Below are 23,067 nucleotides of genomic sequence, written 5' to 3' on the forward strand. Positions count from 1 at the left end.
ATGGTGGAGCAGGGAACTGCTGGTATTCCAGGACCTACCCCAGGGCCTGACAAGCAGCAGACACTCTGCAAATGGTGTTCAAAGGAGATGTGTGGAATCCTTCAGACGAGGGAATTCAAGGGAGTGAGTGATCCTACATGATATCTTGTCAATGGCTGCCCAGTGAATTTATGGCATGTGCCAATTTCAATGGCACTGTATGAGCTGCTACATCTCTCTGGGACTCTGTTTATACTCTGACTGCTATACGTAACTACACTTTTTTTTTTTAGCATAGCACGTGTTCATGACATTCTAAATATCAGAATAGAGACCAACACTTTAAAACTTCTGGATTGCTGTGTGGAGAACTTTCTGAAGCTGGGTCCTCGGGGTGAGGCCCACAGCATATGCCAGGCACAAATGTCATGTATTCGTGATTACTGTTCTTGTTCAAAGTGATCATTGCAAAGATAAGGAAATGAGTCCCAGAGAGATGTGGCAGCTTATACAGTTTGCCATCAAGAGAAATGTTGTCACAGACTTCATCTACTTCACACATTTATTTACTGACCCATTGCTTGCTGATAAGCACTCTCAAATATTGAAAAAAATAAACTTGCAATGTGGTCTCTGAGAGTCAGACACACACACACTCAGATAGAAACACACACACACATACACACAGAAGTTGTAAAGAATGGTTGCCAAGTAATTAAATCTAGTGAATATTATTTATAGTAAATCTTAGATGATACTAGCTAGAGAAACATAATTCCTTAGCATGATGAACGGTATCTGCTTCAAACTAAGGAAAAATCCAGGCATAACAAAGAGGTGATATTTGAATTTTTATTAAGTCAAAAACAAGACAATAAAACCCATTTCCACTATGTTGATTGATTTAGTTTTGCAATACTAAACAATATAATGAAAATGAAAAACAAATCTCTATGTTTTAGAATAAAGGAGATTAAATGTTCATTTTGTGCATTTGATGACTGTGAAAAGTAAAGACTATGTCATCTTTTGCAAAGTTTTTTACTAATTAGGGGCTATACATTAGGAAAATTAAAAAAATAAATTAATATTTAAAAACCAACAGCCTGGAGCCAGCCCCGTGGCACAGCAGTTAAGTTCGAACGTTCTGCTTCTCAGCAGCCCAGGGTTTGCTGGTTCAGATCCCAGGTGCGGACATGGCACCCCTTGGCACGCCATGCTGTGGTAGGCGTCCCATGTATAAAGTAGAGGAAGATGGGCATGGATGTTAGCTCAGGGCCAGGATTCCTCAGCAAAAAGAGGAGGACTGGCAGTAGTTAGTTCTGGGCTAATTTTCCTCAAAAAAGCAAAAGCCCTCCAATTTGCCACAAACAAAGATTCACAAACAACAGAAAATTTCAAAATCGATAGCAAATAAAATAGGAATAAACTTAATGAGAAATATAGGGAAGTACATTTAATGTGAAGTCTGCATAAATGTACAGAAGGAACACACACATAAATGAATATTCACACACCACACACAAATCATAACTCTTAACAAAGGAAGTTAACTGAAAACCTAACTATATCAAAGGGTCTAGTTTACTCCTAGATGAGAAGAGTGATTTTGTACAGATGTCAGTAATCTTCAAATAAATGATAAGGCTAGTGCTCTTTCAATAAGAACTATGAAAGGTTTTGCCATTGTTTATGAAGCATAACCTTGCAGTTATAGAGATGATTTTCTTTCCTAAATAAATGGGCAAATCTTTATAAAATTGTTTGGAAAACAAGAAAGATAAAAGACCATTTTATTTTACATACATAAATAACACCTTAAAATAATCCAAATGGTGAGGCACAGTTTTGGGAATGAGAAGAATCAGTAGAGAATACTAGCAGACTCCTGATAAATGTAAAAATTTAATATAGGAAAAAAGTATTATCAAAACTCATAGATAAAGGGATAATTTGTTAACAATTGCTGTTAGGATAGCTGCATCATTACTCACAGAGAATACAGTAAATCACTGCTTCATAATTACACTCCAAAATTCCAAACTTTAAAAAGTTAAATGAAAAGAAAACACACAGAAATAAAAACTAATATAAGTAAAAATATTTTTTATGTTTTAAGCTATTAGAGAATTTTATAAAAACAGAATCAGTGGAAAAAAACTACAGAAATAATATTGGTGTTTTACATTCCATAGCTTTAAAAAAAACACTTGTATATAAAAAAAGCTATGAACAAAATAAAGTACAGAAGAACTATAAGAAATGCAAACACTACTTGAGACATACATGGCTGACTTATTCATACTTTAATATTGATGCTCAACATCATTAGCTATCAGGGAAATGCAAATCAAAATTACAATGAGGTATCACCTCACTCAGGTCAGAATGGGTATAACTAACAAGACAGGAAACAACAAATTTTGGAGAGGGTGTGGAGAGAAGGGAACCCTTGTTCACTGCTGGTGGGAGTGCAAACTGGTGCATCCACTATGGAAAGCAGTTTGGAGTATCCTCAGAAAATTAAGGATAGATCTACGATGTGATCCAGCTATTCCACTGCTGGATATTTATCCAAAGAACTTGAAAACACAAAGGCATAAAGATCCTTGCACCCCTATGTTCATTGCAGCATTATACACAATAGCCAAGACTTGGAAGCAACCTAGGTGCCCATCAAGGGACGAATGAATAAAGAGGATGTGGTATATATACAGGATGGACTACTACTCAGCCATAAGAAATGATGAAATCCAGCCATTTGAGACAACATGGATGAACATTGAGGGTATTATGCTCAGTGAAACAAGTCAGAGGGAGAAAGTCAAATACCACATGATCTCACTCATAAGTAGAAGATAAAAATGAGAAAAAAAAATCACATAGCATTGGAGACTGGACTGGTGGTTACCACTGGGGAAGGGGGGAAGCGGGAGGGCAAAAGGGGTGATTAGGGTCACATGTGAGGGGATGCACTATAATTAGTGTTCGGGTGGTGAACATGATGTAATGTATACAGAATTTGAAATATGATGTACATCCGAAAAAAATAAAAATTTAAAAAATAAATAAATAAAATTTTAAAAAGTTTGCATAAATTAAAAAATAATATTCCTTTGGGTAGAAAGGATGTTATTTTTTTCTTCCAATTCATGAGCACAGATTATTTTTGCGTTTATTTGTGTCTTCTTCAGTTTCTCCCAGTAATGTCATGGTTTTCAGTCTAAAGTTCTTTCATCTCTTTGGTTAAACTTATTCCTAGGTATTCTGTTCTTTTTGATGCAATTGGAAATGCGATTATTTTCCTAACTTCAAATAATGGCACATGAAATGAGCAGACAATTTAGAACTTGACCTGGTGGAGCTAGTTGAAATACCGTTAATATTTAGGCTATTCCAATAATTGGAGAGCATTTTTCCTTCAGATACATGTTTCAATGGGCTTCATTAATGGAAACTAGAAAAGTAAAAGAAAAATGAGGCAGATTGTAAATGATGATGAAACGGTACATGTGTCAGGGAAATTTATGAAACCTCGCATCAAAGATTCTGAAATTGGCAAAAAAAGGAGCTAAACATGAGAAACAGCGTTTGCTCACTTAAAAATAGTCATTATTAGAATAATTTATGTCATGTGCTCTTAAATGTCTCATTTTCACTAGTCACATTAATGATTATATACAGTTAAAATTTTAACAGATTCACATTGTTGGAACATTTTATTTGATAACTACAGTAAAAGTCTAGCTGTTTCTCTGGGTTGTAAGCAAGGAAATAGAGAGAGTTGAGACTACCTGGTCCAAACACCCCCACCACTAACAGACTGTCTGACCACAGGAATATTACTCTCAATACTGCCATTGGCTAAATGGGGGTTTTATAGTTCATCGCTGCTTAGCTTTATTTTGAAGATCATGAGTCAATAGATATGAAGAACGAGGCACAGGTAAACTCTTCACAGTGTCATTATTCTTAACGGTAATTTTTTGCAGTTCAATTGACTCAAGTGCACATATTTTTAGGATATTGGGAGAATGACTAGTTTCATCAGTTGAAGTCCCAAACATGCTGATAAAATATATCTCACCTTGTCATATTTAATCCTAAAACACATAAAAATCATCCTCAACATTCAAAATGTTTGCTGCAGGTTTTTTTTTCCTTTATCATCACCTGAAATTATATAAAACACAGTCGCTCAGTTTTTCCTTAAATTATAAATCACTATGAAAAAATTCCAGTTTCCAAAAATAATACATGGGTTATAATTCAGTATGCATGTTCATGTGCTATTTCCTCTGAATCCTAATTGTTAATGCTAATTGCTAAAGTTAATGCTAATCATAATTCTAATGCTAATTACTCATCATTCTAAAATTAAAATTTATTTCCTAAAAGTTCAAAACAATTCTAAAACAGTGAATTCCTTTTGTAGTGGATGACTTGTTCATGTCTGAGTTTGCAAGAGTAGTTTCCATTGCCCACTTTGTGTCTTCCCATACACTTTTGTTGCAACATGGATGAAGTGACAGCAAAAGAATACTCATAATGTAGACAGGGACTCATGGCCCAAATGATTGATCAGCTGTATTTGTGGCTAAATGGTAGGCATAGACTACCCACAACCAGAACTGTGATATTTTGAAGATGGGGGTGATGCCACCTATAATAAAGATTTATTTAATAAAGATACTAATTGAAACATATCTCAGGTAGTATGTTCACACACACACATGTGCACACACACCAGACTAGGGTATGTTTACCTGCCACATAGCATGATATGCACGCCTAGGTGTTGTTATGTGTATCATGTAGCACAATAACATCTGCTGGCATCATCTTGTCTAAGGTATTTAAGAAATTACGGATTTTAAATGATCAATTTTACTTAAAAACTTTCTAGAATAGATTAGTTGCTAGGCATCAGTGCCAAAGTAACAAGAAAAATATTTTTAAATGTTTTCTTCCAACTTTTAGAAGTTCACTGCCTAAAAATCAACCTATATATTGTTATGTTAATTGTGAATATGTAATCATTTTATTTGGAAAATTTTAGGTCACAGCAGAGCCATCAGGGGTTCAACACAAGGGTACATTACAACCTCTCCATATTTCACCTTCATGGGGCTGTTCAACAGAAGGGATATCTATGTCTTTTTTGCCATAATCTCTGTCATCTTTTTCACCATGCTGATGAACAATAGGGTCCTGATCTTCCTGAACTGTACTGACACATGGCTCCACACCCCCATGTACTTCCTGCTTAGCAACCTCTCCTTGAGTGACATGATGTACATCTCAAGAAGCTACCCAATAAGCTGGTTGATTACCTGCTGGGTCAAAAGACAATGTCCTTTGTGGGATGCACAGCTCAGCATTTCCTCTACCTCTCCCTTGTGGGAGCTGAGTTCTTCCCGCTGGGCCTCATGGCCTATAATCACTATGTGGTCATCTTCCATCCTTTCTGCTATCCTGTCCTCATCAGCCAATGGGTCTGTTGGATGATCCCAGCAGGTTTTTGATTTGGCGGGTCTTTGGATGGCTTTCATGTAACCCACATCACCATGAGCTTCCCCTTCTGCAATTCTCAGGAGCTTAACCATTTCTTCTGTGAGGCATCTGCAGTCCTGAAGTTGGTGTGTGAAGACACAGCTCTGATGAGACAGTGATGTATGTGTGCTGTGTTTTGATGCTGCTGATTCCTTTCTCTGTGGTGATTGCCTCCTATGCCCAAATTCTGACCACAGTTCACCATATGAGCTCAATGAAAGAAAGGAAGAAAGCATTTACCACCTGCTCATCTCACATGATATCAGTGACCTTGTTCTATGGGGCCACCAAGTATGCTGCCACATTCTTACCACAGTCCAGGCCAGGCCAGGACAAAGTCTTCTCTGTGTTCTACACCATCCTCATGCCCATACTGAACATCTTCAACTATAGTCTGAGGAACAAGGTTGTGACAGGTGCTCTCAGGAGGGCACTGGGCAGATTCAATGGTACATGAAGAGTGTCAGGGGATGTATTTTGACAGTTGGCTTCTTCTCACATAGCTGGTGAATGGAAGCCTCTGTGAGCAGTGTGGCTATGCTCTCAATGAAGGATTAAACAGGAGGGTAGTGTTCAACTGTGCAGATAAAACAAAAAGTCAATATAAAAGACGTATCCTCTTGGTTTCTTTTATCTCTTCTTTCCTTTCTTATGTCTTCCCTTTCTCATCCCCTATTCACAAGTATTCAAAATAAATGTCCAATTGTTTTCAGAAACACAAATTAAAATTTCTTGCTTGGCAATTTTATCTTTTAGAGGTAAAATAAATTGCATGCAATTTTTTTTTTTTGAGGAAGATTAGTCCTGAGCTGACTGCTGCCAATCCTCCTATTTTTGCTGAGGAAGACAGGCCCTGAGCTAACATCTGTGCCCATCTTCCTCTACTTTATGTGTGGGACACCTACCACAGCATGGCGTGCCAAGTCGTGCCATGTCTGCACCTGGGATCCAAAGCAGCAAACCCCGGGCCACTGAAGCAGAGCATGCAAACTTAACTGCTGCACCACCAGGCCGGCCCCTACATGCAATTTTAAATGACATGGATCTTGTTGAGGAGTGCAGGAGGGAAGATGTTACTTTTTGTGTATGTGATCCCATGGTGTAAGTCTGGCTTACCACTAAGGATAAGAGAAAGATCATCTTTTCTATGTATTAGAATAATACTCTGACACAGTCTTTCAGGAAGATGGTTGGGTAGCTACCTATGTGTTCTAATTTGTCTGGTGGTAGGCAGAGTCACTGAACATGATTTCCTCAAAAAGCCATTGTACTTACTAGAATCATTAGGTGTTTTTTTAAAAAAAATTATGAAGAAATGCAGTATTTAACTTTTGTTTCTTTGTAACACATTTGTGAAAAATCTACAGGTAAGATAAAATTGATGGATGCGAGTGAAGGATGTTGCCCTAGACAAGACAACATGAGAGCACTGAATGCCTGAGAGGGTTTCTAAGATGTTCGAGAAACACACAGGCATATGGGTTGGGAGGATACTAAAATTAATTTTCAAATATATCACAGCCATCAAAGTTAAGCATATATGCTGGGTAATAGAAATTAACTCATGGTTCAAATCCATGATGCCCAGTGATCCTGGAATTGAGGACAAAATGGATGTGGTAAATCATGTTTCATGTCCTATTTGATTACATAAGGAGTTCACTCGAGGACCAAAGGGGTGACTTTATTAAATTATTAATGATTATAATTATAATCATATAGATCAATCTGTCTAAAACTTAATATTTACATGCCCTATCAGGTTTATCATCCACTAACAACCTCATAAAAAAATGAAGCACTTATTCTGAGTTCTAATTTATACAGATGAGAACAGTGGAGGTCAGGGACATAAGGGACTTCTGTAAGGTAAACATTTTAATTAATGCCCTAGACCACAGGATTTCAAGGAATGTGTTTGAAAGGGCACTGCATCTTTCAGATACAGCTTCCTCATTCATTCATCATAGCCGTGAGCTAGATAGTCAAACTACCTGCATGTAAGAAGTTTATATTCCAATGGGGGAAAGACAATGAAAATAAAAAGAAAAAGAACAAATAAGCAAGCAAACAACTTATACTACAACTACAATGTGTGTAGCAGCAATGACTAAAGTAAAGTTGGTACTTTACTTACATTGCAGTAAAAAGCCATTGATGAATTTCAAGTAAAGGAAAGCCAGATCATGACTAATTTGCTGAGGATGTTACTCTGGCTGCTTTATAGAAAATGGACTGTAGGTAAAAGCATTAAAGTAACAAGACCTCTTTGGAGACTTTTCATGGGTTCTGAGCAGAGAGGCCCCTGGCATATGTTAGAGTTTTAGGAGTGAAAATGATAAGAAGTACTATAACTGAGGAAATACTATTAGGGCATGGATAATAGAAGTTGATGATGAGTAGAATGTGGGGTGTGAGAAAAATAGTAGAATCAAGAAGAGCCCCCACTTGTTGGGGCTAAGCAATTAAGTGGATGGTAGATATTTTTGTTAAACATAGTAAAGCAAGGTTCGTGCACAGAATGAAGTTTTTTTTGAGAATGTTAAGTTGGAAATGTCTATTGAATATCTAAGTGAAAATGTCAGATAAGAAGCTAGATATTTTTGTCTGGATAACTTTTGAGTTGTTAGTGGTGAAGATAGGTTTTAGGAGTCATTGGTATGCATCTGGATGTAAATACAGGGGATTAGATTAAAGAGATCAACTAGGAAGGAACTGTGTAGATAGAGAAGAAAAGAACTGAAGAACTGGGTCAAGGGAAATTAAGAGATGGCAATAAAAGGATGCAAAAGATCTAGAAAGCTCGAAGGATCGTGGTGTGATAGAAATCTATAAAAAACAGTATTTCTAATACAAGAGAGGTGTCCACAATGTGAAATACTGGGTATAGTTCAAATATTGTGAAACAGAAAGTTGATCACCTAAGTAGGCAAGCTAATAGTCCATTTTCTTCTCCACAGAGGAGTTTCAATGAAGTGATGGAGAAGAACACCCTATGAAGTAGATTAAAGACAGAAAGAGGTTTATGAATTGGAGAAAACTAGAGGAATTTTCTCTGAATATCAGAAGAAAGATGAACTTATATATGGAGAGCTATGTGTGGTTAAAGGAAGATTTTTATTTTTTCAATATAGATAATGTTAACACTTTTTTTTCAATTTTAACAAGAAAAGTCTGATGTTGAAGGAGGAATCAGTGATTCTAGAAACAGAGGGATGTTTCGAGGAGAAGAATACCTATGAAGCGGGTGCAAGAGGTTATGGAATCCCATTGGAAGTCTGTACTTTGGAGGGGAGCAGAAACACTTCCTCATGAAAAACAAGGATAAATGCAATAAGTTGGGATACAAGAAAATAGAATATCTTCAAATATGTTGCCTCATTTTCATTATTTCTGTCACCTAATCCCTCACTGTTTTGAAGCCACCTGACTATTTCTTGATTGTTTTAACATATGCTTAACAGATGGATTGCTGTGGTTGTGCAGACGCTACCTACTGGAGCTATGTCTTTGTTTGAAATAATTGCCCATTTCATTTAACTGTTTAAACTGGTTTAGTCTATGAGATTAATTTAAGTAGATGCACATTAAAAATTTTAAATCCCACCAATTATAAATTTCATAAAGTTTTGACACCTTTCCTTTCTGTTTTGACCAGTCTCATTCACTGGGGTCTTACAGCAAATCTCATATACTCCGAAGTCCAACTACAGTGCTATTTGCTTAGAGTTTCTAGATTTCTGACTTCCTGAAACTAGCATCATTACAGAGGACTATGATGCATGGCAACACTAATGATGCATGTCAACAACCAGATGAAGTGATACATAGGGTGGGTCTCAAGCAAAGGAGCTTCTGTCATTATGGAGCTTGGGCCCTAGCACAGTGGTATGTGGAAGTGTTCTGGTTCCCCAATGTGGCAGATCTCTGAAAAAACTAGTCCAATGAACTGTCCTTGGGGGTTTTATGGAGGCTTCATTATGTAACCATGGTTAACTGTCATTGGCCATTGGCAATTGATTCAACCTCAAGCCCTCCTCTCCTCTTCAAATATCAGGGGGTAGTACTGAAAATTCTAATTCTCTGATCATCTGACTGGTTTTCCTGGCAACCAGCCCCCACCCTTGGGTGCTTCCAAAAGTCATCTCATTCACATAAGAAAAGGACAGCTATTACTCTAAAAACAGGAAATTCCAAGGGTTTTGAGAGCTGTATGCCAGGAACTGTGGATGACTATCAAATATATTTGAGAAATATATATTTTGGTTATCCAATTGACCAAATAAATATTTATTATAAGCCACAACATTTCACCACCCAATTTGGTTTTAATATCTGTTTATCTGATTCCCATAAGGTTGAGTACTTTTTATTGGTTTGCCAGTCATTTAGATTTCCTCTTTTATAAATTGCCTATTCAAGTCTTTTACCCATTTGTTATTAAATTTCTGCCTTTTTAATAGATACACAAGAATTTTTAAATAAATATGCTGGATATTTTGTTTTTAGTTTGTTATATGATATTCTAATTTGTGACTTATCCTTGTATTTAAATCGTTTGTAGATACATGGAATTATCGATATTTTTCTTTATGCTATCTTTTTTGGTCTTGTTTAAGTAATTCTTCCAGATCCTGAAGTCACTGAAGATATTATATCCTATCTTCTAAAAATTTCATAGGTTTTTCACTTTTCACATTTTCATCTTTACACAACTAGAATAGATTTGTGGTGTATGAGAGGCAAAATTTCCATTTTCCATATGAACCTATTTTCCCAGCAAAATGTACTGATAATGTCCTCCTTTGTTTCTGATCTGCAGTGACATCTCTGTCCCTTTTGCAATCACACTTTTCAAAAGCTTTCTCTATTCTTGATGTCCCCAATTCCTACCCTTCCATTTTTTTTATGTGCCAGCTCTATTGAGAATTTGTGCCTATTGCTTCAGTGACCTCTATATGGATCAATTCAATAATTAATTCTCAGGTTTCATTGCATTTGATGCATCAGCAGCACTTGAACATCAACTGAGAATGCGTATGTTTTGTTTGCTTTTGTTCATTTGGCTTCAAGTGTCCTATATTGCAATGATTTTATTCCTAGATTACTGTTTGTTTGGTTTTTTTTAAATCTCTAATTTTATTTCTGGTGTCATTTCTTCAGGGTCACGTCTTAATATTGCAGTGCACCCATCTCAGTTACTGGCCCTCTTCTCATATTTTCTATACCTATTCCCTGGTAAGATCACTTAGGCTTTTGGTTTATCCATATAATATCTGTATAGCAATGACTCTGTTACTGAAACCAAAGTGAGTTCACCTTCTTGTGAGTTAAATCACACTCTTCACCAGAAGTAGTTGCCTCACAAAGTAAAGTATATGTGCGGCAATTGGAGACCATGTAGAATCATTTCCAAAGTCATGGCGTCCCCAAACAAAGGGAAGCAAGGACATTTATCTCAGATGCGGAATGACTATTCAAAAGGGAGAGGTGCGTATTTGCTTGCACAATCTCAGTTGGAAAACATGATTCCATATACACTGCAGGCTACTGTAATAAGGCCTAGACTCCTCCTGGAGGGACCAGAGCATTAAATAAGGCAAAAATCATAGGCATAGTTCTTGTGGTGAGCTTGGTCTGATTCAGGGTGGTTAGTGATTGCATCTCCTTAACAAAACAAAAGGAAAAAAAACAATTTGGAAAAACAGTTAAACACTTTCAAACACACCCTTGAGTTCCTCAGGCATCTGGGCAACTAGTCAGTGACAACTCCAGTCCAGACTTCTTCCTGCACTCTATACCCATCCATCCAACTACTTACCTAATATGGCCACTTGGATTTTGAATTGTCTTCTCTACTGTTCTATTCACCAAATTTGAAGATATATAGACTTCCCTATGATTTTGAATTGTCTTCTCTACTGTTCTATTCACCAAATTTGAAGATATATAGACTTCACTATGCCCAGAGAAGTCAGCTCCTCCCTTCCAGTTGCTCTATGTGAGCTCTCGGTGCTATCCTGACACTTTTTCTTCTCTTGATACCATATCCAATCAGTGAGCAAACCTTGCTGGCTCTGTTTTCAGACTATATCTACTCTCTAGCCATTTCTGAAATTGGCTCCGGCTTTGTCTTAGTGCCCTAAGGGATATTTCCACAGCAGCAGCTAAGGTGAAAATACATCAGAGGATGTCACTTCTGTGATTAAGACCCTGCTATGGCTTGCCATGTCTCCGTTTATTGAAGATATAATTCCTCATCTTTTGACTTCCTTTATTTTCTGTTGAGAAATCAGCTCTCAATTTAACTGTCACTACATTAGGTAATTTCTTTCCTGTGTAGATCATTTGGAAATTTTCTCTTTGTCTTTGATGTACAATTTCTCTGTAAGTTGTCTATCTGTGAGTATCTTTGTATTTATTCTGCTGGGTATTTATTAGGTATCTTTCATAAGTATATTGATGTCTGTTGACAGTTCTGGAAAATTGTTGGTGATTATCACCTACAGATCATTGACCAGGGCCCTGGCAATTTGTTCAAGTGACATATATTTTTGTAACATAAACCATGCTTCCTTTTGCAAATTTGCAAAAGATATTTTAACTATGAACTAACCCCACTTACACTTTTATATATAAAATATATATATTATATATATAAAATATATATATAATATATATATTAAGAATAGTCCACAGACTTGCTTCTGGCTCTGATGCTTCAAGCATTTTAAAATTCATTTGTAACCTCAAGGGAACATAAATATCCAAGACAATTTTGAAACTTAAACGCAAAGTTGAAGAACACTTTCCAATTTTACTCAAAATGTATCAAAGCCCAAAATGTAAGGGCTAAACTCTTAAAAGAAAACAGAGGAAATCTTTATGAGATTTGATTTGGCAAAGATTTCTTGGATATGAAACCAAAATCACAGGCAAAAAAAAGAAAAGATAAATAAGTTGGACTAAATCATATTTTCAAATGTTTGTGGGGCAGCCTGGTGGTGCAGTGGTTAAGTGCTTCTTGGCAGCCAGGGGTTCAGCAGTTTGGATCCCGGGTGCAGACTTGGCACCACTTGGCAAAAGCCATCCTGAGGCAGGTGTCCCACATATAAAGTAGAGGAAGATGGGCATGGATGTTAGCTCAGGGTCAGCCTTCCTCAGCAAATAGAAGACTGGCAGTAGTCAGTCAGATTTCAGACCGAATAATCCATCTTCCATGACCTATCCCATAAAATTAACCCCACCGTATTTTCCATTATAAGAAAAGTTGGAAGCAACGTGAATGTCAACAAATTGAGGAATAAGTAAGTCCATGTTAAATCACTTAACCTTAACAATATTCTTTGTAAAGACTGCATACCTACATGAAAAAGATATACTTAATGGTATTTCATAGTATATATATTAAAAATTTGAAAGTATACTTAGATAAAGAATTATGTATAGACATAGAAAGAGTTATTACATGAGGGCATGGAATATTCAAGTTGATTCCTTTCTATTTTCTTATTTTCCAAATATTCTTTCATGTTGCTATATTGCTTTGTAATTGTTTTATTTTTTTATTCATTTATTTTTTCTCAGGAAGATTAGCCCTGAGCTAACATCCACTGTCAATGCTCCTCTTTTTGCTGAGGAAGATTGGCCCTGAGCTAACATCTGTGCCCATCTTCTTCTACTTGTATATGGGACATCGGTCACAGCATGGCTTGATAAGTGGTGCATAGGTCTGCTCCCAGGAACTGAACCAGCAAACCCCAGGCCACCAAAGCAGACTACATGAACTTAACCACTATGCCACCAGCCTGGCCCTCTTTTAATTTATTAAATGCAGGGCGAGTCAACACTGACAGAATGGGAGGAAAATGCTTTTAAAATCTGAGGAATTATGGAACTGCTGAAAGCTCCCTTTCCCTGTGTGAAGAATGCTGGGAGATGGCTAGGGCCTCATTAGTGAGTTTCAGTGCCAGGACTATTCATGAAGATGAAAGTTAAGGTTATTTGTGCCCTGAAAGAGAGGTTTGGGGGCCCATTTGTCCCTCGTGGGATTTACCATTCCCTGTGGACCAAGGCAGTTACTGTGCTTGGACTCCAGTAACCCTATAGCATCCTCTGAATTTATGGTGAAAAGAATGAACAGAGCCCTCCAAGGAGCTTGCTGTTAGTACACTTCTGATGGGAAGGGCTGAGTGGCATTTCCCTCTCTCTTCATTATCGGGACTGCTGCTGAATGCTTGCTTTTAATTTCCCCAGGGGTTTAGCAAAGTGAGGAGGAAAAGAAGAGAAACAGAACACAGATATCCATCAGGAAAACAGCTAATAAAAGCCCTGATGTGAAACTAGCAATACTTCAAGAACAAAAAAGCTGAAAAGTGTATAAGGATGTAATGTGGGTCTCATCAATAAAAAGCTGGCTGGTAATATATATTTATAGTTATAGATGAATTTCTCCTGAACTAGCCAAAGGGCTTCAGGTTCCGTCAGTTCCACTGAACTCTTCTCTGCTGGTTATGCCATTTGCATATTCTCCATTGTATACTAGCTGGGTGAAAACCCCAGAGATTCTAATCAAATCCACTTGCAAAGTGCACCTGTGGCAAAACATACAAGCGTTCTTATTTGCTTCAATACTAGGTTCCTTGAAGGCAGAGACCATATCTTATACATTCCTCTAGGTCCTTTCGTAACTTGTTTGATTCACACAGTGTTCCCCAGGAAATATATGTGGAGTGAATGAATTGATATCTACTTAGGATTATTTTAAAAACAGTATAGAGTGATTAGACTGCCACTTGTTAACTAGAGTCATGTGACTCTGAGACAGTCTCTTGATCTGTTTAGATCTCATTTTGTATCTGTTTAATGGATAAAGTAATTGTGTAGTGTTTCATAAGGTTGTTGGGGAAAGTAAATCGATTAAGATTTATGTACCACTAAGCACTCTGTTATTTATGTTTTCTTACTACTATTTGCCAATGAATGCATATAGAGGCAGCACTGTCACTTTTCCTAGTTTGCTATTATACTTGATTTTTTTGCTCAATTCTTTGTAAATTGGATTGTATTCGATTCTAGGGGACTTGGTTAGATGGAGCTTTTTGGAGCAACCATATTCTGGAAAGGGCAAGCTCCAAGACTAGTGATGTCCAGTACAAATCTGATGGACACCACAAAAGTAATTTTAAATTCCCTAGTAGCCACATTAAATGTCTAAAAAGAAGAAGATAAAAGTGATTGTAATCTATGTCATTTAACCAAATATATACAAAATACTATAATTTTAGCATGTAGTCAATATAAAATTATAATGAAATATATCCCATACCTTATTTACACAGTCTTTGATTCTCAATGCAATTTGTACTTACAGGAAATCTCCCTACAGAACAGGCATGTTACAGAGCCTCAAAAACCTCATGTGACTTGTGGCTACTATACCTGACAGTGCATAACTATATGATGCTAATATAAGCTCTTTTCCCAAATAATCTACTAGTTTATAAGTGTGGTAAAAGATTATTTAACTACAGAGCTACATATGCATAATTAAACTTCAGGTTTAAGCATAAACATCCCTCTTTTGGAAGACAATGTCCTCAGGTATTATTTTAATCAGGTTTTCTCACTCATTTTTCTATTAAAAAGTTATTCATTGGAGTGACATCAGCATCATGGTGGAATGAGCTCTCCCCTCTAAGATACAATGAAAAGGACATTCATATACCAACAGAAGACATTCACACAACACAAAAGATGTCTGAGAGACACACTCAGCCATACATTGGAAGGTGGACATGCTGGAAATCCCCAGAGGAAATGGAATGAGGTAAGGAGATCTCCTCTCCTTCCCCCAAAGGCAGTGACCCTCGGCTCCAGACCATGTAGCTTTGAGAGAAGTGGGAGGGACAACACTGTGCAGGAACATCATGACTCTCCAAGCTTCTTCACAGCCTGTGAGAAAGCCCCACACAGAGGTGACTAAGCTGTTGTGGTGATGGCTTCATAAATCTACCACCCAAGGAGAACAGATAGTGAGGGCACAGTTAGAATACCCCCAGGATCAGACAGGTGAAAGAAAGCACTCCTGCCCTCAACTGGCATTCCAGTTAAGTCAGTCATCCAGATTACCACACAGATAGAAAAGCAGTCAGCAGCTGGAGAGAACAAGCCACAACTCACAGCAGGTTCAGAATACAGAGGTCTTAATACCCACCCAGTGGAGGCAGGTGAAAGCTGTGGCCAGATGCTATCACTATGTGGAGGTACAAATCCATGCCATCAAGCAGTATGAAAAATATATTAAATCTCCAGACCAGAAGGAAAATAACAAGTGCCCAGAAATCAATCATGAAGTCATAGAAATTTGTATTCTAATTGAGAGAGAATTCAAAATAGCTATCATAAAAAACTCAATGAGTTACCAGAAAATACAGATGCACAGTTCAATGAAATCAGTAATTTCTTCACAAAAGAGATTAAACTATAAAGAAGAACCAATAAAAAATGTTGGAGATGAAAATAACAAAGAATGGGGTAAAAATTTGGACTCCCTAAACAATTGTGCTGACATTATGGGGAAGCAAATGAGCAGTCATGAGGACAGAAATATGGAAGTGCTTCAGATGGAGAAGGAGAGAGAACTAAGACTAAAAAGAAAGGAAGAAGTTAACTGAGAAATTGCTGACTCAATTAGGAAATCCAACATAAGGATTTTAGATATTGAAGAGGGAGAAGAGAAAGAGAATGTAGCAGAAAGCTTGTTCAAAGAAATAATAGCTGAGAACTTCCCAAACCTGGGGAAGGAGCTGCAAATACAAGTGAAAGAAGTTAATAGATCTCCTACCTATATCAATGTAAAAAGACCTTCTCCAAGGAATATAGTAGTAAAGCTTGTAAATGTAAATGAGAAATAAAAAAAATATTAAGCGCAACAATACAGAAGACAGTAACTTACAAAAAGACTCCTATCAGGTTTCACCAGATTTCTTAGCAGAAACTTTACAGGCTAGGAGTGAGTGGAATGATATACTTAAAATTCTGAAAGACAAAAACTTTCAGCCAAGAGCACTCTATCCACTAAAAAATTTCCTTCAGATACGATGGAGAAACAAAAGTTTCACATATAAACAAAAGCTAAGGAAGTTCCTGGCCACAAGACTCCCACTACAAGAAATGCTCAAGAAGGCACTCATACCTGAAACAAAGGGAGGCGTTACAAAGCCTTGAGAAAGGAGATAAATTGGTAGAAAAAATCAGAAAATTGCAGTTCTCTATCTGAACAGGTTAGCAAAACTTACTTATGATGTTAAAGATAAAGGAGGGAAAACACTCAAAATACATATAATCTCATCATTTTAATCACAAATTCACAAAAGAAGATGGAATAATTCATGACATAATAACTTAGAAACGGAAGAGGAAAGAGATGGAATTCACTTAGTCTAAGGAAACAAGAAAGTATCAAAAGATGGACTATCTCACCTATGAGATTTTTTACACAAACTTCATGGTAACTACTACACAGATAAACAGAACAGAGAGACAAATGATAAATAAAGAGAAAACTAAGAAAGTCATCATAGAAAACTACCTAACTGAATTTGTAGTCCAAAATACATAGGACGAGAAACAAAGGAAATGCAGAAGAACTGGGAAACAAGAGATAAAATGGCAGCATTAAACCCTTATATCTCAATAGTCACTTTAAATGTAAATAGATTGAATTCTCCAATCAAAAGAGAGAGAGCGGCAGAATGGCTTAAAACACAAGACCCAACAATATTCTGCCTCCCAGAAACACACCTCAGCTTCAAAGACAAACACAGGATTAGAGAGAAGGGATGGAAGACAACACTTCCAGCTAACGGCAAACAAAAAAGAGCAGTTATTGCCATATTTATATCTGACAAAGTATACTTCAAGATAAAACAGGTAATGAGAGACAAAGAGGAGCAGTATATAATAATAGGGACACTCCCCCAAGAAGACATACGCTCAGATATATATATATATATACACATACACCCAACACAGGATCACCAAGGTACATAAAGAAACTATTAACAAACCTAAAAGAAAATATTAACAACACCACAAAAATCATGGGAGACCTCAGCACTCCACTTACATCAATGAGTAGATCATCCAGACAGAATGTTAACAAGGAAATAGTGGATTTAAATGAAAAGCTAGACCACATGGATTTGACAGATATATATAGAGAGAGCACTCTATCGAAAAACAGCAGAATACACATTCTGCTCACATGCACAAGGAATATTCTCAAGGATAGACTATGTATTGGGAAACAAGGCAAGCCTCAATAAATTTAAGATTGAAATCCTATCTAGCATCTTTTCCAAACATGATGCCATGAAAATGGATATCAACTACACGAATAAAGCTGGGAAAGGGACAAAGATGTGGAGACTAAACAATATGCTACTGAACAACAAATGGATCATTGAAGAAATTAAAGAGATACCAAAAATTATTTGGAAAGAAATGCAAATGAAAAGACAGCATACCAACTAATATGGCATGCAGCAAAAGCAGTACGAAGAGGGAAAATCATAGCAATACAGGTCCATCTTAATGAAGAAGAAATATCTCAAATATTCAATCTAAAACTACACTACCAGATTTAGAAAAAGAACAAACAAATCCCAAAGTCAGCAGAAGGAGGGAAACAATAAAAATTAGAGAGGAAATAAATGAAATTTAACCAAAAATACAGTAGAAAGGATCAATGAAACAAAGAGCTGGTTCTTTGAGAAGTAAACAAAATTGACATGAGCTTAGCCAATCTCACTAAGAAAAAAAGAGAGAAGACTCAAATAAATAAAATTAGAAATGAAAGAGGAAAATTGAATCGATACCACAGAAATTCAAAAGATTATAAGAGAATACTATGAAAAACTATACGCAAACAAACTGCGCAATCTAGAAGAAATGGATATATTCTTAGACTCATACAACCTTCCAAAACTGAACCAAGAAGAAATGGATAATCTGAATAGACCAGTCACAAGTAAAGAGATTGAAACAATAATCCAAAACTTCCCCCAAAATAAAATTCATGACCAGCTGGCTTCTGTGGAGAGTTCTGCCAAACATTCAAAGAAGATGTAATACATATCCTTTTCAAACTCTTCCAAAAAATTGAGGAAGATGAAATATTTCCTAACATATTCTACAAGGCCAACATCACTCTGATCCCAAAGCCAGACAAGGAAAAGACAAAGAAGGAAAATTGTAGGCCAATACCTCTGATGAAGATAGATGCAGAAATTGTCAACAGAATATTGATAAACCAAATACAGCAATATACTAAGATCATAACATGATCAAGTGGGATTTATACCAGGGACACAGGGATGGTTCAACATATGTAAATAAATCAATGTGATACACCAAATTAACAAAATGAGGAATAAAACCCACTTGATCATCTTAATAGAGGCAAAGAAAGCATTTGACAAGATCCAACATCCATTTATGATAAAAACCCTCAATAAAATGGGTATAGAAGGAAATTACCTAAACATCATAAAGTCCATTTATGAAAAACCCACAACCAACATCATACTCAGTGTGGGAAAGCAAAGTCATCCCTCTGAGAACAGGAACAAGGCAAGGGTACCCACTCCCACCCCTCTTATTCAACATAATACTGGAGGTTTGGGCCAGAGCAATTAACAAGTAAAACAAATAAATGTTATCCAAATTGGCAAAAAAGAACTGAAACTCTGTGTGTTTGCAAGATGGCATGATTTTTAATACAGAAATCCATAAAGAATGCATTGGAAAACTATTAGAAATAATCAACAACTACAGCAAAGTTTCAGGGTGCAAAATCAACTTACAAAAATGAGTTATATTTCTATATTCTAATAACAAACTGACAGAAAGAGAACTCAAGAACACAATCTCACTTACAATCACAATGAAAGGAATAAAATATCTAGGAATAAATTTAACTAAGGAGGTGAAAGACCTCTACAATGAAAACTATTAGACATTACTGAAAGAAATCGATGATGACATAAAAAAATGCAAACATATTGCATGAACATGGGTTTCAGGAATAAACATAGTTAAAATGTCCATACTGCTTAAAGCATTCTACAGATGTAATGCAATCCCAATCAGAATCCCAATGACATTCTTCATAGAAATAGAGGAAAAAATCCTAAAATTCATATGGGGCAACAAAAGACCCCAAATTGCTAAAGCAATCAAGAGAAAAAAGAACAAAGCTGGAGGCACCACAATCCCTGACTTCAAAACATACTACTAGCTACAGTAATCAAAACAGCATTAGTACTGGCATGAAAACAGAGACACAGATCAATGGAACAGAACTGAAAGACCAGAATTAAAACCACACATCTATGGACAGTTAATCTTAAAGGAAGGTGCCAAGAACACACAATGGAGAAAGGAAAGTTTCTTCAATAAATGGTGTTGGGAAAACTGGACAGCCACATGCAAAAGAATGGAAGTAGACCATTATTTTTTTCACACCCAGAAAAATAACTCGACATGGATCAAAGACTGGAAGGTAAGACCTGAAACCATAAAACTCCAAGAACAAAATATAGGCAATACACACTTTGACATAGGTCTTAGAAGGATCTTTTCAAATACCATGTCTCCTCGGGCAAGGGAAACAAAGGAAAAATAAAAAAGTGGGACTTAGACCAAAGAGCTTCTGCAAAGGAAAGGAAACTAGGATCCAAATGAAAAGACAACTCACCAACTGGGAGAAAATATTTGCAAAATCATATATCTGACAAACAGTTAATCTCCATAATATATAGAGAACTCACACAAGTAAACAACAAAAAAACAACCCAATGAAAAAATGGGCAGAGAATATGAACAAACATTTTTCCAAATAAGATACACAGATGCCCAATAGGCAACATCACTAATAATCAGGGAAAGGAAAATCAAAACTACATTAAACTCTCACCTTATACCCATTAGAATGTCTGTAATCACCAAGGCCCAAAGTAGCAAATGTTGGAGAGGTTGTGTAGAAAAAGGAAACCTCATACACTGCTGCTGGGAATATATATATATATATATATATATATATATATACACATACACACACACACACATATATACACGATGGAATACTACTCAGCCATAGAAAAAGACAAAATACTGCTATTCACACAGCGTGGCTGGACCTTGATGGTCTTATGTTAATTGAAATAAGCCAGACAGAGAAAGATGATCACCATATGATTTTGCTTATTTGTGGAAGATAAACAGACACAATGACAAAGAGAACAGTTTAGTGGTTACCAGGGGGAAGGAGGAAGGGGGTTGGGCACAAATGGTGAAGGGACACAGTTATATGGTGCCTGACAAATAATGTACAATTGAAATTTCACAATGCTATAAACTATTACAACCTCAATAAAATTGTTATTTATTAATTATTGATTGCAACTAACTAATCATATTAATAAGGCATATGTTGTTAATCAGTGGTTTTCTGCTAAAAGAAGGAAAATAACCACCATTTGACCATAAATATTTTTCCCTTGATTTTCTTCTTTCTCCTAAGTCTTGGATTGCTTCTCAGAGATCACAGTTTTTGTGTTTTATTCTTCAACATGAAATCACTATTTTCAAATATCCGATACCTAATAAATAAAAGCTAAGCACTCCAAGTTTACAATGTACAAATGAATCTAGAATATTGTGCATTAGGTAAAATCAGTCAAGGTTGTTATCTTTTCTTAGGCAAAATGTGTACCCTGATAATGGTTTTCAAACTAAATTTCAATTGTGAGAACTAGACCCCAGTGTAAGGAGAGAAGAATATGGTGAGGATTCCCTGTCTTCCTGACCCACCCGTCTATCCCTATTCAGTCAGACAGATTCCAGTTTTATCTGTTTTATGCGTATCTCTCTCAGTATAAGATTGTGTTTGAGAAAAATAAACAAAGTAATTAATTAGTGTTCTTGATCAAAAGTCCATAAAATTGTTTCATCGTGACCTCTAAGTTAACAAGTAATAGCAAATCAAGCATATCATCCTTGGATGAATGGTTTGACTCAATACAATCCTGCCTAGGCTGTTCAGGCAAATTAAAAGTTCTGAGATTCATGAATGGCTGTCAGTCATACTTAGAACCCAAAGGTAAAGGCTAATTTTTCAAAGCAACTCATTAACTGGAATCAACCCCAGGAATTATAAGAAAAGAGGAGGAAATTAGACCATGAGATGTGATTAATTTATATTGATTTGTGTTTGGCCACATCATAAGTTTTTAATCAAACCAAATATTTCCCTTTTGTGCTCAGCTTCACCCATCATATCCATCTCTCTTTTGTGTAACCTACAGAGCTACACAGTGGGGCAATTATTCCACATATACGGACTTTGTCCTCCTTGGCTTGCTCAGCAACATCCATTTCTGCTGGTTTCTCCTTGCCCTCATCCTCCTGGGCCTTGTCATCTCCGTAGCCAGCAACACTATCATGATCATTCACATCCACATGGACCCCAGCTTCCACATCACCATGTACATCCTGCTCAGCCAGCTCTCTTAAGGACACCATGTACATTTCCACCATGGTGCCCAAGATGCTGGTTGACCAGATGTTGTCCAGAGGGCCATTTCCTTTTCAGGATGCACTGCTCAGCACTTCCTCTACTTGACCTTGGCAGGAGCTGATTTCTTCCTTCCAGGACTCATGTCCTATGACCAGTACATTGCCACCTGCAACCCACTGTGCTGTCCTGTCCTCATGAGAAGCAAAGTCTGTTGCTTATGATGGCAGCTAGGCTAGCAGGGTCCATGGATGGCTTTCCACTCACTCAAGTCACGTGTAGTTCCCCCTCTGTGCCTCTCAGTAAATCAAAGACTTCTGGGAGGTCCCTGCCCTTCTGAAGCTCTCCTGTATGGACACATCAGCATATGAGACAGCCATGTATGTGCTGCATCATGATGATCCCCATCACTTTCTCTATTATCTCAGGCTCTTACACAAGGATTCTCATCACTGTGTAGGATGACTGAGGCAGAGGAAAGACAAAAGGCAGTGGCCACTTGTTCCTCACACATGGTGGTTGTCAGTCTCTTCTACAGGGCAACCATGTACATCTAGGTGCTGCCTCACTCTTACTATACCCCTGAGCAGGACAAAGCTGTGTCTGCCTTTTGCACTATCCTCATTTCCTTGCTCAACCCACTCATTTATAGCCTTAGGAACAAGGATGTCACAGGGGCCCTATAGAAGGCTCTGGGGAGGTGCTTGTGCTCAGGAAGCATAATGACCTTCTAAATAAATTGCATTTGCTGCTGGAGACTTGATGAAAAAGATACAGGACTTTATCATCACTTTTGGACTTAAATATTCTCCACCTGGAAAATTAATATGTCACCCATATGCCAGCTACTGTGAGGCATTTTTGGGATTTTGAAAGCTGACTGTAGGACTTTGAGGATGTGATCATCTTTTGAAAGCTATGAGAGTTCTGAACAATGGATGATTTTGGATAGAGTG

General features: G+C 36.9%; 2 pseudogenes; both read left to right on the top strand.

Moving 5' to 3' along the window:
• On the top strand, window positions 1–6,013 carry LOC138919962 (olfactory receptor 2T1-like; annotated as a pseudogene).
• Window positions 21,907–22,845, top strand: OR2T116P (olfactory receptor family 2 subfamily T member 116, pseudogene; annotated as a pseudogene).

This window comes from Equus caballus, chromosome 21 (genome assembly GCF_041296265.1).
Source record: "Equus caballus isolate H_3958 breed thoroughbred chromosome 21, TB-T2T, whole genome shotgun sequence".
NCBI lineage: Eukaryota > Metazoa > Chordata > Mammalia > Perissodactyla > Equidae > Equus > Equus caballus.